Below are 14,763 nucleotides of genomic sequence, written 5' to 3' on the forward strand. Positions count from 1 at the left end.
CCGACCTCTCATATTGTTCAAAACTTATGTATTCATATGATTTTGGCAATAATATGAGTAAATTAAATAATATACATATGAAAATGATAATTATTATATGTATAAGGGAAAAAATGCTGAAAATATCCCACATTCTCTTAGTATTATAGAGAAAAGCCATTATAGTGAGAGGGATAGTAGTGTAACGACCGGAATTACGACAGAGGGTTCAAAAACTACTATAGGTAGCAGTGGTTGCCGACCTCTCATATTGTTCAAACTTATGTATTCATATGATTTTGGCAATAATATGAGTAAATTAAATAATATACATATGAAAATGATTAATTATTATATGTATAAGGAAAAAATAATCATATTATATATGAATAATGGAAAAAAAATGAAATGTTCCTATAATCTCTTAATATATAAGAGAATAGCCCGTATGTTGGGTGGCAAACGGAATTGAAAATACCCGCTTTGAGGACAGCGGGTTCAAAACTACTATAGGTAGGCAGTGGTTGCCGACCTCCCGCATTATTCGAATATTTATTTCGGATTATGTTTATATTGGTTACATACAATAAAGTATATTATTATCCGTACAAATTTGTTTCTCAGTTCTATAGAACACGGGACTTGGCTCCGCGGATAATAGGAATATACGCTTTATAGATAATATCGTTGAAACAAAAGTCAAGTTTCTATTATATATAGAATAACAAATCGTTTCCATATATTATCGTTAATTTTGGAGGCAGGCAAATATTAATTTATTACTGCCGTATAGTTGGATTATTATATCGTTACGGTATAATACAAATATGGATTCTTATGAAAGAAATATAAAATTATATATTAAATGTGGAAATATTATCATATGCGCTTGGTTTTATGTTATATATTACCAGAGATATATATGAAAAGAGATAAATTTTAAATTTATCTTCAAAATGCAAATGATTTAACTTAATATTTATATTGGTTAAACAAAAATTGTACATGTGTGGATACAATAATTATGTATGTTGGAATAAAAATGATATTTTATAATGAAATATGTATGTATAAAAAGATAAAATTATAGAAATATATATATTACAATAATTAGATGAAATTCTTGTTATATTGGTAAAACAAGTATAAATTAAAAATGAAAATATGGATTACGAATGCTATATAAAAAATGGCCGTAATCGAATGGATTTTTTTACTTATATATTTAAAATTTTACCCAAAGGCGAAATATTGAATTTTATTCAATATAATAAAAATCATGGAATTATATAAAGTGAAAAATCTATATATCTATATATCTATTATATTGCTTATTTCGATTCAAAATATATGAATGGAATATGAAGGAAAAACATTATTCTGGTTGATCCTGCCAGTAGTTATATGCTTGTCTCAAAGATTAAGCCATGCATGTCTAAGTACACACGAATTAAAAGTGAAACCGCAAAAGGCTCATTATATCAGTTATGGTTCCTTAGATCGTTAACAGTTACTTGGATAACTGTGGTAATTCTAGAGCTAATACATGCAATTAAAACATGAACCTTATGGGACATGTGCTTTTATTAGGCTAAAACCAAGCGATCGCAAGATCGTTATATTGGTTGAACTCTAGATAACATGCAGATCGTATGGTCTTGTACCGACGACAGATCTTTCAAATGTCTGCCCTATCAACTTTTGATGGTAGTATCTAGGACTACCATGGTTGCAACGGGTAACGGGGAATCAGGGTTCGATTCCGGAGAGGGAGCCTGAGAAACGGCTACCACATCTAAGGAAGGCAGCAGGCGCGTAAATTACCCACTCCCAGCTCGGGGAGGTAGTGACGAAAAATAACAATACAGGACTCATATCCGAGGCCCTGTAATTGGAATGAGTACACTTTAAATCCTTTAACAAGGACCAATTGGAGGGCAAGTCTGGTGCCAGCAGCCGCGGTAATTCCAGCTCCAATAGCGTATATTAAAGTTGTTGCGGTTAAAACGTTCGTAGTTGAACTTGTGCTTCATACGGGTAGTACAACTTACAATTGTGGTTAGTACTATACCTTTATGTATGTAAGCGTATTACCGGTGGAGTTCTTATATGTGATTAAATACTTGTATTTTTTCATATGTTCCTCCTATTTAAAAACCTGCACTAGTGCTCTTAAACGAGTGTTATTGTGGGCCGGTACTATTACTTTGAACAAATTAGAGTGCTTAAAGCAGGCTTCAAATGCCTGAATATTCTGTGCATGGGATAATGAAATAAGACCTCTGTTCTGCTTTCATTGGTTTTCAGATCAAGAGGTAATGATTAATAGAAGCAGTTTGGGGGCATTAGTATTACGACGCGAGAGGTGAAATTCTTGGACCGTCGTAAGACTAACTTAAGCGAAAGCATTTGCCAAAGATGTTTTCATTAATCAAGAACGAAAGTTAGAGGTTCGAAGGCGATCAGATACCGCCCTAGTTCTAACCATAAACGATGCCAGCTAGCAATTGGGTGTAGCTACTTTTATGGCTCTCTCAGTCGCTTCCCGGGAAACCAAAGCTTTTGGGCTCCGGGGGAAGTATGGTTGCAAAGCTGAAACTTAAAGGAATTGACGGAAGGGCACCACCAGGAGTGGAGCCTGCGGCTTAATTTGACTCAACACGGGAAAACTTACCAGGTCCGAACATAAGTGTGTAAGACAGATTGATAGCTCTTTCTCGAATCTATGGGTGGTGGTGCATGGCCGTTCTTAGTTCGTGGAGTGATTTGTCTGTTAATTCCGATAACGAACGAGACTCAAATATATTAAATAGATATCTTCAGGATTATGGTGCTGAAGCTTATGTAGCCTTCATTCATGGTGGCAGTAAAATGTTTATTGTGTTTGAATGTGTTTATGTAAGTGGAGCCGTACCTGTTGGTTTGTCCCATTATAAGGACACTAGCTTCTTAAATGGACAAATTGCGTCTAGCAATAATGAGATTGAGCAATAACAGGTCTGTGATGCCCTTAGATGTCCTGGGCTGCACGCGCGCTACAATGAAAGTATCAACGTGTATTTCCTAGACCGAGAGGTCCGGGTAAACCGCTGAACCACTTTCATGCTTGGGATTGTGAACTGAAACTGTTCACATGAACTTGGAATTCCCAGTAAGTGTGAGTCATTAACTCGCATTGATTACGTCCCTGCCCTTTGTACACACCGCCCGTCGCTACTACCGATTGAATTATTTAGTGAGGTCTCCGGACTGATCACTGTGACGCCTTGCGTGTTACGGTTGTTTCGCAAAAGTTGACCGAACTTGATTATTTAGAGGAAGTAAAAGTCGTAACAAGGTTTCCGTAGGTGAACCTGCGGAAGGATCATTATTGTATAATATCCTTATCGTTAATAAACATTTGTTATAATACAAATAAATACAATTTACCAAAATAAAAATATTACAAAATGATTCCACGGAATCAAAAGTTAAAGTCAAAATAAAATGAAGATGGCTTTTATTTTATATGTGGGGCTTGGCAACCTCATAAAAAGACTTTAACATTATTAATGTTGTTGTGCGTATTTGTGGCAGTACCTACTACAACAATGGCGTTTCCTATAAAAACAAATTCTCGAAAATGGAAATCGAAGAAACTGAACAAAATTTGAAAGTAGAAGTCGAATTAAAATTAAAATAATTTTGAATGTGGTATTCAAAATAAGTGTGTGTGTATATGGACCATAATATACACGCGTTGCGAATATGTATTGTTCATCTATGTTATGAGCATACGTTGGCTAATGCAACAACCTAAAATATACAATGTTTGTACCTGTCATCCATCAGGTTAATGTTTTATATAAATTTTGCAGTATGTGTCACCCAAAATAGCAAACCATAACCAGATTTTATGATACATAATGCTTATATGAAACTAAGACATATCGCAACATTTATTTTTAGGTATAAAAATAAATTTATTGAAGGAATTGATATATGCCAGTAAAATGGTGTATTTTTAATTTCTTTCAATAAAAACAATATTGATATTATATAAAAATGAATTATAAAACTCTAAGCGGTGGATCACTCGGCTCATGGGTCGATGAAGAACGCAGCAAACTGTGCGTCATCGTGTGAACTGCAGGACACATGAACATCGACATTTTGAACGCATATCGCAGTCCATGCTGTTATGTACTTTAATTAATTTTATAGTGCTGCTTGACTACATATGGTTGAGGGTTGTAAGACTATGCTAATTAAGTTGTTTATAAATTTTTATAAGCATATGGTATATTATTGGATTAAATAATGATTTTATTCATAATATTAAAAAAGAAATGAAAAACATTATCTCACATTTGAATGTGAAAAACGAAGAGAAATATTTTCTTTTCAATCAAATAATACTGAGAAATGTCTAGCATAAAAAATTGAAATATTTTTCATCTAGAATTGTCTCTTATTAATGATTCGGAAAAAGAAAAATCTTGGTTTTGTTATTATTCTTCGTTGGTTCGTTAAATGGATAAAAAATAACTTGCTTACAAGAACTATTGAACTATTTATAACGAATTTAATTGATTGTTTTATCATTTATATATAAAGAATTATGGCAAAAAATAGTTATATATACAACCTCAACTCATATGGGACTACCCCCTGAATTTAAGCATATTAATTAGGGGAGGAAAAGAAACTAACAAGGATTTTCTTAGTAGCGGCGAGCGAAAAGAAAACAGTTCAGCACTAAGTCACTTTGTCTATATGGCAAATGTGAGATGCAGTGTATGGAGCGTCAATATTCTAGTATGAGAAATTAATGATTTAAGTCCTTCTTAAATGAGGCCATTTACCCATAGAGGGTGCCAGGCCCGTATAACGTTAATGATTACTAGATGATGTTTCCAAAGAGTCGTGTTGCTTGATAGTGCAGCACTAAGTGGGTGGTAAACTCCATCTAAAACTAAATATAACCATGAGACCGATAGTAAACAAGTACCGTGAGGGAAAGTTGAAAAGAACTCTGAATAGAGAGTTAAACAGTACGTGAAACTGCTTAGAGGTTAAGCCCGATGAACCTGAATATCCGTTATGGAAAATTCATCATTAAAATTGTAATATTTAAATAATATTATTAAGAATAATGTGCATTTTTTCCATATAAGGACATTGTAATCTATTAGCATATCCCAAATTTATCATAAAATATAACTTATAGTTTATTCCAATTAAATTGCTTGCATTTTAACACAGAATAAATGTTATTAATTTGATAAAGTGCTGATAGATTTATATTATTACAGAGCGTTAATTTTTCGGAATTATATAATGGCATAATTATCATTGATTTTTGTGTTTATTATATGCTCTTGTATGATTAACAATGCGAAAGATTCAGGATACCTTCGGGACCCGTCTTGAAACACGGACCAAGGAGTCTAACATATGTGCAAGTTATTGGGATGTAAACCTAATAGCGTAATTAACTTGACTAATAATGGGATTAGTTTTTTAGCTATTTATAGCTAATTAACACAATCCCGGGGCGTTCTATATAGTTATGTATAATGTATATTTATATTATTTATGCCTCTAACTGGAACGTACCTTGAGCATATATGCTGTGACCCGAAAGATGGTGAACTATACTTGATCAGGTTGAAGTCAGGGGAAACCCTGATGGAAGACCGAAACAGTTCTGACGTGCAAATCGATTGTCAGAATTGAGTATAGGGGCGAAAGACCAATCGAACCATCTAGTAGCTGGTTCCTTCCGAAGTTTCCCTCAGGATAGCTGGTGCATTTTAATATTATATAAAATAATCTTATCTGGTAAAGCGAATGATTAGAGGCCTTAGGGTCGAAACGATCTTAACCTATTCTCAAACTTTAAATGGGTAAGAACCTTAACTTTCTTGATATGAAGTTCAAGGTTATGATATAATGTGCCCAGTGGGCCACTTTTGGTAAGCAGAACTGGCGCTGTGGGATGAACCAAACGTAATGTTACGGTGCCCAAATTAACAACTCATGCAGATACCATGAAAGGCGTTGGTTGCTTAAAACAGCAGGACGGTGATCATGGAAGTCGAAATCCGCTAAGGAGTGTGTAACAACTCACCTGCCGAAGCAACTAGCCCTTAAAATGGATGGCGCTTAAGTTGTATACCTATACATTACCGCTAAAGTAGATGATTTATATTACTTGTGATATAAATTTTGAAACTTTAGTGAGTAGGAAGGTACAATGGTATGCGTAGAAGTGTTTGGCGTAAGCCTGCATGGAGCTGCCATTGGTACAGATCTTGGTGGTAGTAGCAAATAATCGAATGAGACCTTGGAGGACTGAAGTGGAGAAGGGTTTCGTGTGAACAGTGGTTGATCACGAGTTAGTCGGTCCTAAGTTCAAGGCGAAAGCCGAAAATTTTCAAGTAAAACAAAAATGCCTAACTATATAAACAAAGCGAATATAATACACTTGAATAATTTTGAACGAAAGGGAATACGGTTCCAATTCCGTAACCTGTTGAGTATCCGTTTGTTATTAAATATGGGCCTCGTGCTCATCCTGGCAACAGGAACGACCATAAAGAAGCCGTCGAGAGATATCGGAAGAGTTTTCTTTTCTGTTTTATAGCCGTACTACCATGGAAGTCTTTCGCAGAGAGATATGGTAGATGGGCTAGAAGAGCATGACATATACTGTTGTGTCGATATTTTCTCCTCGGACCTTGAAAATTTATGGTGGGGACACGCAAACTTCTCAACAGGCCGTACCAATATCCGCAGCTGGTCTCCAAGGTGAAGAGTCTCTAGTCGATAGAATAATGTAGGTAAGGGAAGTCGGCAAATTAGATCCGTAACTTCGGGATAAGGATTGGCTCTGAAGATTGAGATAGTCGGGCTTGATTGGGAAACAATAACATGGTTTATGTGCTCGTTCTGGGTAAATAGAGTTTCTAGCATTTATGTTAGTTACTTGTTCCCCGGATAGTTTAGTTACGTAGCCAATTGTGGAACTTTCTTGCTAAAATTTTTAAGAATACTATTTGGGTTAAACCAATTAGTTCTTATCAATTATAACGATTATCAATTAACAATCAATTCAGAACTGGCACGGACTTGGGGAATCCGACTGTCTAATTAAAACAAAGCATTGTGATGGCCCTAGCGGGTGTTGACACAATGTGATTTCTGCCCAGTGCTCTGAATGTCAAAGTGAAGAAATTCAAGTAAGCGCGGGTCAACGGCGGGAGTAACTATGACTCTCTTAAGGTAGCCAAATGCCTCGTCATCTAATTAGTGACGCGCATGAATGGATTAACGACGGACGTGTTTTCGTTGCGCTCGTGTACAGATTGCGAATAACTAAGTTTTCCTTGTTGGAAAGTAATTAAATCGGTGATTTAGTGCTCCGCGGAAGTCGAGTGAAAATTGTCGAGTGTTAAAAACAAGCGGTTTGGAAATTATTAACAATAAACTATTGGAAATTTTCCACTCCGCACGTGCTGCGAGGCGAGCTTACGAGTAAGTTTTTCGAGTAAGCTTTTTGAGCAGCTGTCAAAAAGCTTATTGGTGGCAGTCACTGCTAGGGTTTGTGTCTAGGGACAGTTTAGTGCTACCAGACGCTACCGATAGGTGGAGCTCTAGAGCATCTACCTTTTGTCAGTGAGCAAACGAGCATACGGTTGCTGGCGTCGACGGTAGGAGGAGCCACCATCGGAGTTATGCCGACCGAGAGCGACAGCAGCGCGAGTGCCTTGAGCGGATGTAGTGCCTCGAGGAAATCCAGACGAGGCAGGCGCAGAAGCCATCTGGCCTCTAAGAGCTCGGCGCCGACGCAGGCGAAATTGGTTGCCCTGGCGTCGAATGGAGTGCCAGAACCCGTTGGTGTACTTGAGGAGGCGTTTTCGTCGCTGGAGGACGCCCGGGCGGCTACGGCAAACGCTGCCATCGATGCTGCCCCCCCCAACGCTGCTGCCACCGCTGTTGATCCTACTGCTGCCCCTGCTGCCGACCACACTGCTGCCTCCGCCGTTTCCACTGCTGCTAAAATTGTTGCCACCACTGCCACCGCCGCTACCGCTGCCGCCCGTGCTGGGCAAGCAGCCATGATGGCAGAGCTGTCGGCCACCCAGCGCATGGTGAGAAGCAGCTTCCGCAGCCTAGGAGAAGTGGACACGGAAGAGCTCTCGTATGCTATCAGCCGCTACGATGAGCTGGTGCTGGCGTTAATGCTCCGGTGTGGAGAACTGGAGACGCGGCTCGCTATGCCGCCACCGCCGCCGCCGTCGTCGAATCCGTTAAAGAATACGGCCGCCAATGCTCCCCAGATGCCACAGGTTGCACCCATCGCTGCCCCGCGGACCACCAAGGTTCGCGAGACGTGGTCAGCGGTGGTGAAGTGCGACGACCCTGCGCTATCGGGGAAAGCTATAGCGGAAAAGGTGCGAACGATGGTTGCACCCTCCCTCGGAGTCAGAGTACATGAGGTACGTGAGCTCCGTCGAGGTGGTGGTGCGATCATTCGTACTCCTTCAGTTGGAGAGCTGCAGAAGGTGGTAGCATCAAAGAGGTTCGCTGAAGTTGGGCTAAATGTGGCACGGAATGCGGCCGAGAAGCCGAAGGTCGTCGTCTATGACGTCGACACAGCTATCGGCCCTGAGGAATTCATGCAGGAGCTGCATGGAAATAACTTCGACAGCGATATGACTATGTCCCAATTTAAGAAGTCCGTGCACCTGGTGACCAAGGCGTGGTCGGTAACCGACGGCGCCACAGTAAATGTAACGCTAGAGGTAGACGACCGCGCGATGGCGAAGCTTGATGTAGGTCGTGTCTACATCAAGTGGTTCTCATTCCGATGCCGAGCACAGGTCCGCACATACGCCTGCCACAGATGCGTGGGTTTCGACCACAAGGTCAGCGAATGCCGGCAGAAGGACAATGTCTGCCGCCAGTGCGGGCAACAAGGCCACACCGCGGCAAAGTGCCAAAACCCGGTGGACTGCCGGAACTGCCGTCACAGAGGGCAACCCTCGGGGCATTACATGCTCTCGAACGTGTGCCCGATATACGGGGCGTTGCTGGCAAGGGTGCAAGCTAGACATTAATGTTTAGCTTCATCCAAGCGAACTGTGGCCGAGGCAGAGCTGCGACCATCGAGCTCGGAGTCCGACTCAGGAGATCGGAGTCTATGTTCGCGCTGGTGCAGGAGCCGTATCTCGGCGGGGACGGAATGGATGTGCTGCCTGAAGGAATGAGAATTTTCACCGATCGGCGAGGGAAGGCAGCCATCCTAGTAGATCAACAGGAAGCCATCTGTATGCCAGTGGAGACCCTCACCACGGATTATGGCGTATGTCTGGTCGTTAAAGGGAGCTTTGGCTCAATCTTCCTTTGCGCCGCATACTGCCAGTTCGATGCACCTCTGGAACCGTACCTCCGGTACATGGATGCGGTCCTGCTGCAGGCCAGCAGAACCCCCGCAATCCTGGGCCTCGACGCGAATGCAGTGTCCCCCATGTGGCTTAGCAAACTCTCTCGTCATGCCGAGGGGCAAGCTAACTACAGACGGGGTGAGCTGCTGTCAGAGTGGATGCTGGAGGCAAGAGTCGCCGCCCTAAACCAGTCAACAGAGGTGTACACGTTCGACAATCACAGAGCTACTAGCGATATCGACGTGACAATCGTCAATGAGGCAGCATCTATGTGGGCCACATATGAGTGGAGAGTGGACGAGTGGGAATTGAGTGACCACAACATCATTACTGTTGTGGCCGAACCAACTACCGCGCGCGCAGTTGAGAGCATAGCTCCTGTGCCGTCCTGGAACTTCTCCAATGCACGTTGGCGATTGTTCAAGGAGGAAATGGTGAGTAGAGCAGCCGAACTTCCGGAAAACTTCTCAGAGTCGCCGTTGGACCAGCAAGTTTCGACCCTGCGCAGTATAGTACATAATGTATGTGATATTGCGCTGGGAAGAAAGTCAATTCGATCGCCCAACAGGAGAGCACGTTGGTGGACTGCCGACCTCTGCGCTGCAAGGCGCGAAGTCCGGAGACTTCGTCGCCTACTCCAAGATGGAAGGCGTCGTGATGACGGTGCCGCTATAGAGCGTGTAGTGGTCGAGCTGAGGCGGGCCTCAGCAAACTACAAGAAGCTCATTGGGAGGGCGAAAATGGATGACTGGAAACGCTTCGTGGGAGATCATGCCGACGACCCATGGGGGCGCGTCTACAAGATTTGCCGAGGCCGCAGAAAGTGCACGGAGATTGGGTGCCTCCGCGTGAATGGCGAGCTCATCACTGATTGGGGTGACTGTGCACGAGTGCTCCTCCGCAATTTCTTCCCAGTTGCGGAGTCCGAAGCACCGACTGCCATCGCGGAGGAAGTCCCACCGGCCCTCGAAGAATTCGAGGTTGATGCATGTGTTGCCCGGTTGAAGAGCAGGCGCTCTCCCGGCTTGGACGGCATCAATGGCACTATCTGCAAGGCAGTCTGGCGCGCCATACCCGAGCACCTAGCATCGTTGTTTTCCCGATGCATCCGATTAGGATACTTTCCCGCTGAGTGGAAGTGCCCACGAGTTGTCTCGCTGCTCAAAGGGCCAGATAAGGACAAGTGTGAGCCCTCCTCATATAGAGGAATATGCTTGCTGCCAGTCTTTGGTAAGGTGCTCGAGGCCATCATGGTGAATCGTGTGAGAGAAGTTCTTCCGGAAGGCTGCAGATGGCAGTTTGGATTTCGCCAAGGACGATGTGTGGAGGATGCTTGGAGACACGTGAAGAGCAGTGTTTGTGCCAGCCCGGCGCAATACGTGCTCGGCACATTCGTGGACTTCAAAGGAGCATTCGACAACGTCGAATGGAGTGCTGCACTCCGCCGACTAGCAGACTTGGGATGCCGGGAGATGGGCTTGTGGCAGAGCTTTTTCTCCGGCCGAAGAGCAGTGATCCGAAGCAGTTCCGGTACTGTGGAAGTACCGGTAACTAGAGGCTGCCCGCAGGGGTCAATCAGTGGCCCATTTATCTGGGACATTCTGATGGATGTACTGCTTCAGCGTCTCCAGCCGTATTGCCAGCTGAGTGCATACGCTGATGACTTGCTGCTTCTCGTCGAGGGAAATTCCCGAGCTATGCTAGAGGAAAAAGGAGCACAGCTGATGTCCATCGTAGAAGCGTGGGGAGCGGAAGTTGGCGTTGCCGTCTCGACCAGCAAGACGGTAATAATGCTGCTAAAAGGTGCCTTGAGACGTGCGCCTACGGTGAGGTTTGCTGGAGCGAACCTTCCGTATGTGCGTAGCTGTCGGTACCTTGGCATCACGGTCAGTGAAGGAATGAAATTCCTCACGCACATAGCTTCGCTTCGCCAGCGGATGACCGGAGTCGTTGGAGCATTGGCGCGTGTGCTTCGAGCCGACTGGGGCTTCAGTCCTCGAGCCAGGCGGACCATATATGACGGACTCATGGCACCTTGTGTGCTGTTTGGTGCCCCGGTATGGTATGACACCGCCGAGCAAGTAGCCGCCCGGAGACGACTAGCCTCCTGCCAGAGGCTAATCCTGCTTGGATGCCTTTCGGTATGCCGAACAGTGTCCACAGTGGCACTGCAGGTACTTGGTGGAGCTCCCCCGCTTGACTTGGCTGCTAAGTTTTTAGCGGTCAAATACAAGCTGAAGCGTGGATACCCGCTGGAGGAGAACGACTGGCTATATGACGAGGACACTACGTGTCTAAGCTGGAAGCAGAGGAAGACTCGCCTAGAAGAGTGCTTACTGCAGAGTTGGCAGAACAGATGGGATGATGACAGCGAACCAGGACGGGTGACGCATAAATTCATCCCATATGTCACTCTCGCCTATCGGGATCCAAGATTTGGATTCTCGATGAGGACGTCTTACCTGCTGACAGGTCACGGGTCGTTTAACGCATTTTTGCAAGGGAGAGCCCTCAGCGATACCACTGCTTGCGCTTGTGGAGATCCATATGAGGACTGGATGCACATATTGTGCGCTTGCCCCCTATATGCAGATTTGCGGAACCTCGATGGACTTGGAGTGCAGCGCCTTGGCGAAAACTGGACCTTCGATAGAATCCTGGAAGATCAACAGAGGACTCAACGGCTGGCAGTGTTTGCGGACGAAGTGTTCCGTAGGAGGAGGGGTGTTTAGCCCAACAACTTCGCCGTGTGGTTAGCGGGCGAGAATACTTCCACAGTCCGCTATTGCTTGTCGTAAGAGGCGACTAATATAGCCATAGGTCCCTCTAACCCTGCTTGTCGGAGCAAAAGGAGGAGGCCCACCGAGCCTCTCTTTCGGTACCACGGGTTGTGCAGCTATCCAAGACTGCACATTGAGGTAGGCCCCCTGGTGGGAGTATCGTGGTGGCTGTGGTTGGTACCCATATCGCGGGTAGAGCCTTCGTGTTCGACGTTTGAGTTACGGTGCTAGTTGCGCAAAACTCGGGTGCTGTGACCCAGAGATCAGTAGAGATTTTAGGTAGATCTCGCTCCTCAGCAAGGGGGAGTGCTTGCCCGGCAAGCAAGTACTCGAATTGCTACCGGGGTGGTCGCTATGTACATAGCTATAGCTTCTAGTCCGGGACGCTTGTCTGGCGTATCCAGACACATACACCATGTTGATACATGCACCACTTGTGGGTGTTCAGGGTGTCGTGGTTGTAATCCCTTCAGTGTGGAACACGCCACGTAAAACAAGTTCGGAGAGATCTGAAAAGTCGTCGTTGTCCCTATCTACTATCTAGCGAAACCACAGCCAAGGGAACGGGCTTGGAATAATTAGCGGGGAAAGAAGACCCTTTTGAGCTTGACTCTAATCTGGCAGTGTAAGGAGACATAAGAGGTGTAGAATAAGTGGGAGATATTAGACCTCGGTTTGGTATCGTCAATGAAATACCACTACTCTTATTGTTTCCTTACTTACTTGATTAAATGGAACGTGTATCATTTCCTAGCCATTATACGGATATATTTATTATATCTTATGGTATTGGGTTTTGATGCAAGCTTCTTGATCAAAGTATCACGAGTTTGTTATATAATCGCAAACAAATTCTTTAATAAAACGATGCATTTATGTATTTTTGATTTGAAAATTTGGTATAACTCCAATTACTCAGGTATGATCCAATTCAAGGACATTGCCAGGTAGGGAGTTTGACTGGGGCGGTACATCTCTCAAATAATAACGGAGGTGTCCCAAGGCCAGCTCAGTGCGGACAGAAACCACACATAGAGCAAAAGGGCAAATGCTGACTTGATCTCGGTGTTCAGTACACACAGGGACAGCAAAAGCTCGGCCTATCGATCCTTTTGGTTTAAAGAGTTTTTAACAAGAGGTGTCAGAAAAGTTACCATAGGGATAACTGGCTTGTGGCGGCCAAGCGTTCATAGCGACGTCGCTTTTTGATCCTTCGATGTCGGCTCTTCCTATCATTGTGAAGCAAAATTCACCAAGCGTTGGATTGTTCACCCATGCAAGGGAACGTGAGCTGGGTTTAGACCGTCGTGAGACAGGTTAGTTTTACCCTACTAATGACAAAACGTTGTTGCGACAGCATTCCTGCGTAGTACGAGAGGAACCGCAGGTACGGACCAATGGCACAATACTTGTTCGAGCGAACAGTGGTATGACGCTACGTCCGTTGGATTATGCCTGAACGCCTCTAAGGTCGTATCCGTGCTGGACTGCAATGATAAATAAGGGGCAATTTGCATTGTATGGCTTCTAAACCATTTAAAGTTTATAATTTATTTTATAAACGACAATGGATGTGATGCCAATGTAATTTGTAACATAGTAAATTAGGAGGATCTTCGATCACCTGATGCCGCGCTAGTTACATATAAAAGCATTATTTAATACAATGACAAAGCCTAGAATCAATTGTAAACGACTTTTGTAACAGGCAAGGTGTTGTAAGTGGTTGAGCAGCTGCCATACTGCGATCCACTGAAGCTTATCCTTTGCTTGATGATTCGATAAATAAATGATTTTTCCTGTAGCCAAACAAACACCTCGTCATCAATTTAGTGACGCATATGATATTGTCCCTATCATATAATTTTTGATATAAAGACTTTAAAGAATTATATCAAGTTGCCAAATACCTCGTCATCAATTTAGTGACGCATATGATATTGTCCCTATCGTATAATTTTTGATATAAAGACTTTAAAGAATTCTATCACGTTGCCAAATACCTCGTCATCAATTTAGTGACGCATATGATATTGTCCCTATCATATAATTAATATAAAGACTTTAATGAATTGTGTCAAGTTGCCAAACACCTCGTCATCAATTTAGTTTTTTTTTTTTTTTTTTTTTTTTTAGCGTGCGTTTATTTATTTAAAATCTGTCCTAGTGGACAATAATTAAATGGTTTTGCGGGGGAACATTAGCTTAAGGGATACTATTGTACATGTATTTGTGGCGGGTTTTATATGTGTTGTCTATTGTTGTGGAAGATCGAGAGGGTGTCTCCTCATGAGACGTCTGCTTGTTTGGCTATTGTCTAACAGGTTGGTGGCGAGGTGGTTAGGGTGGTTTTCGAGCCTTTTCAGGTATCTCTCGCTGAGCCTGGAGATTTCATCAGCGACTTGTGGGATTCCAAGTTCCCTATGTATGGCGACATTCTCGTGGTAGGGATGCGCATTACAGGCAATTCTCAAGCACCTATTCTGGAACCGCTGTATACGCAGGCGATTCGTGTGGCTTGCCGTGCCCCATAGCTGTATCCCGTAGGTCCAGATGGGCTTGAGAATTGCCTT

The 14,763-nt window shown here is 43.4% G+C and overlaps 1 non-coding gene and 2 pseudogenes across 1 annotated transcript; all 3 read left to right on the top strand.

Annotated features, from left to right (window-relative positions):
- The first annotated feature begins 1,356 nt into the window (after window positions 1-1,356).
- On the top strand, window positions 1,357-3,349 carry LOC117149493. The gene has a single exon (XR_004460334.1). It is a non-coding gene; the product is annotated as a small subunit ribosomal RNA (ribosomal RNA).
- A 685-nt stretch (window positions 3,350-4,034) lies between these two features.
- On the top strand, window positions 4,035-4,212 carry LOC117149491 (annotated as a pseudogene).
- Window positions 4,213-4,602: 390 nt separating this feature from the next.
- On the top strand, window positions 4,603-13,972 carry LOC117149489 (annotated as a pseudogene).
- The last annotated feature ends 791 nt before the right edge of the window (window positions 13,973-14,763 follow it).

This window comes from Drosophila mauritiana, unplaced genomic scaffold, assembly GCF_004382145.1.
Source record: "Drosophila mauritiana strain mau12 unplaced genomic scaffold, ASM438214v1 U_231, whole genome shotgun sequence".
Classification (NCBI taxonomy): domain Eukaryota; kingdom Metazoa; phylum Arthropoda; class Insecta; order Diptera; family Drosophilidae; genus Drosophila; species Drosophila mauritiana.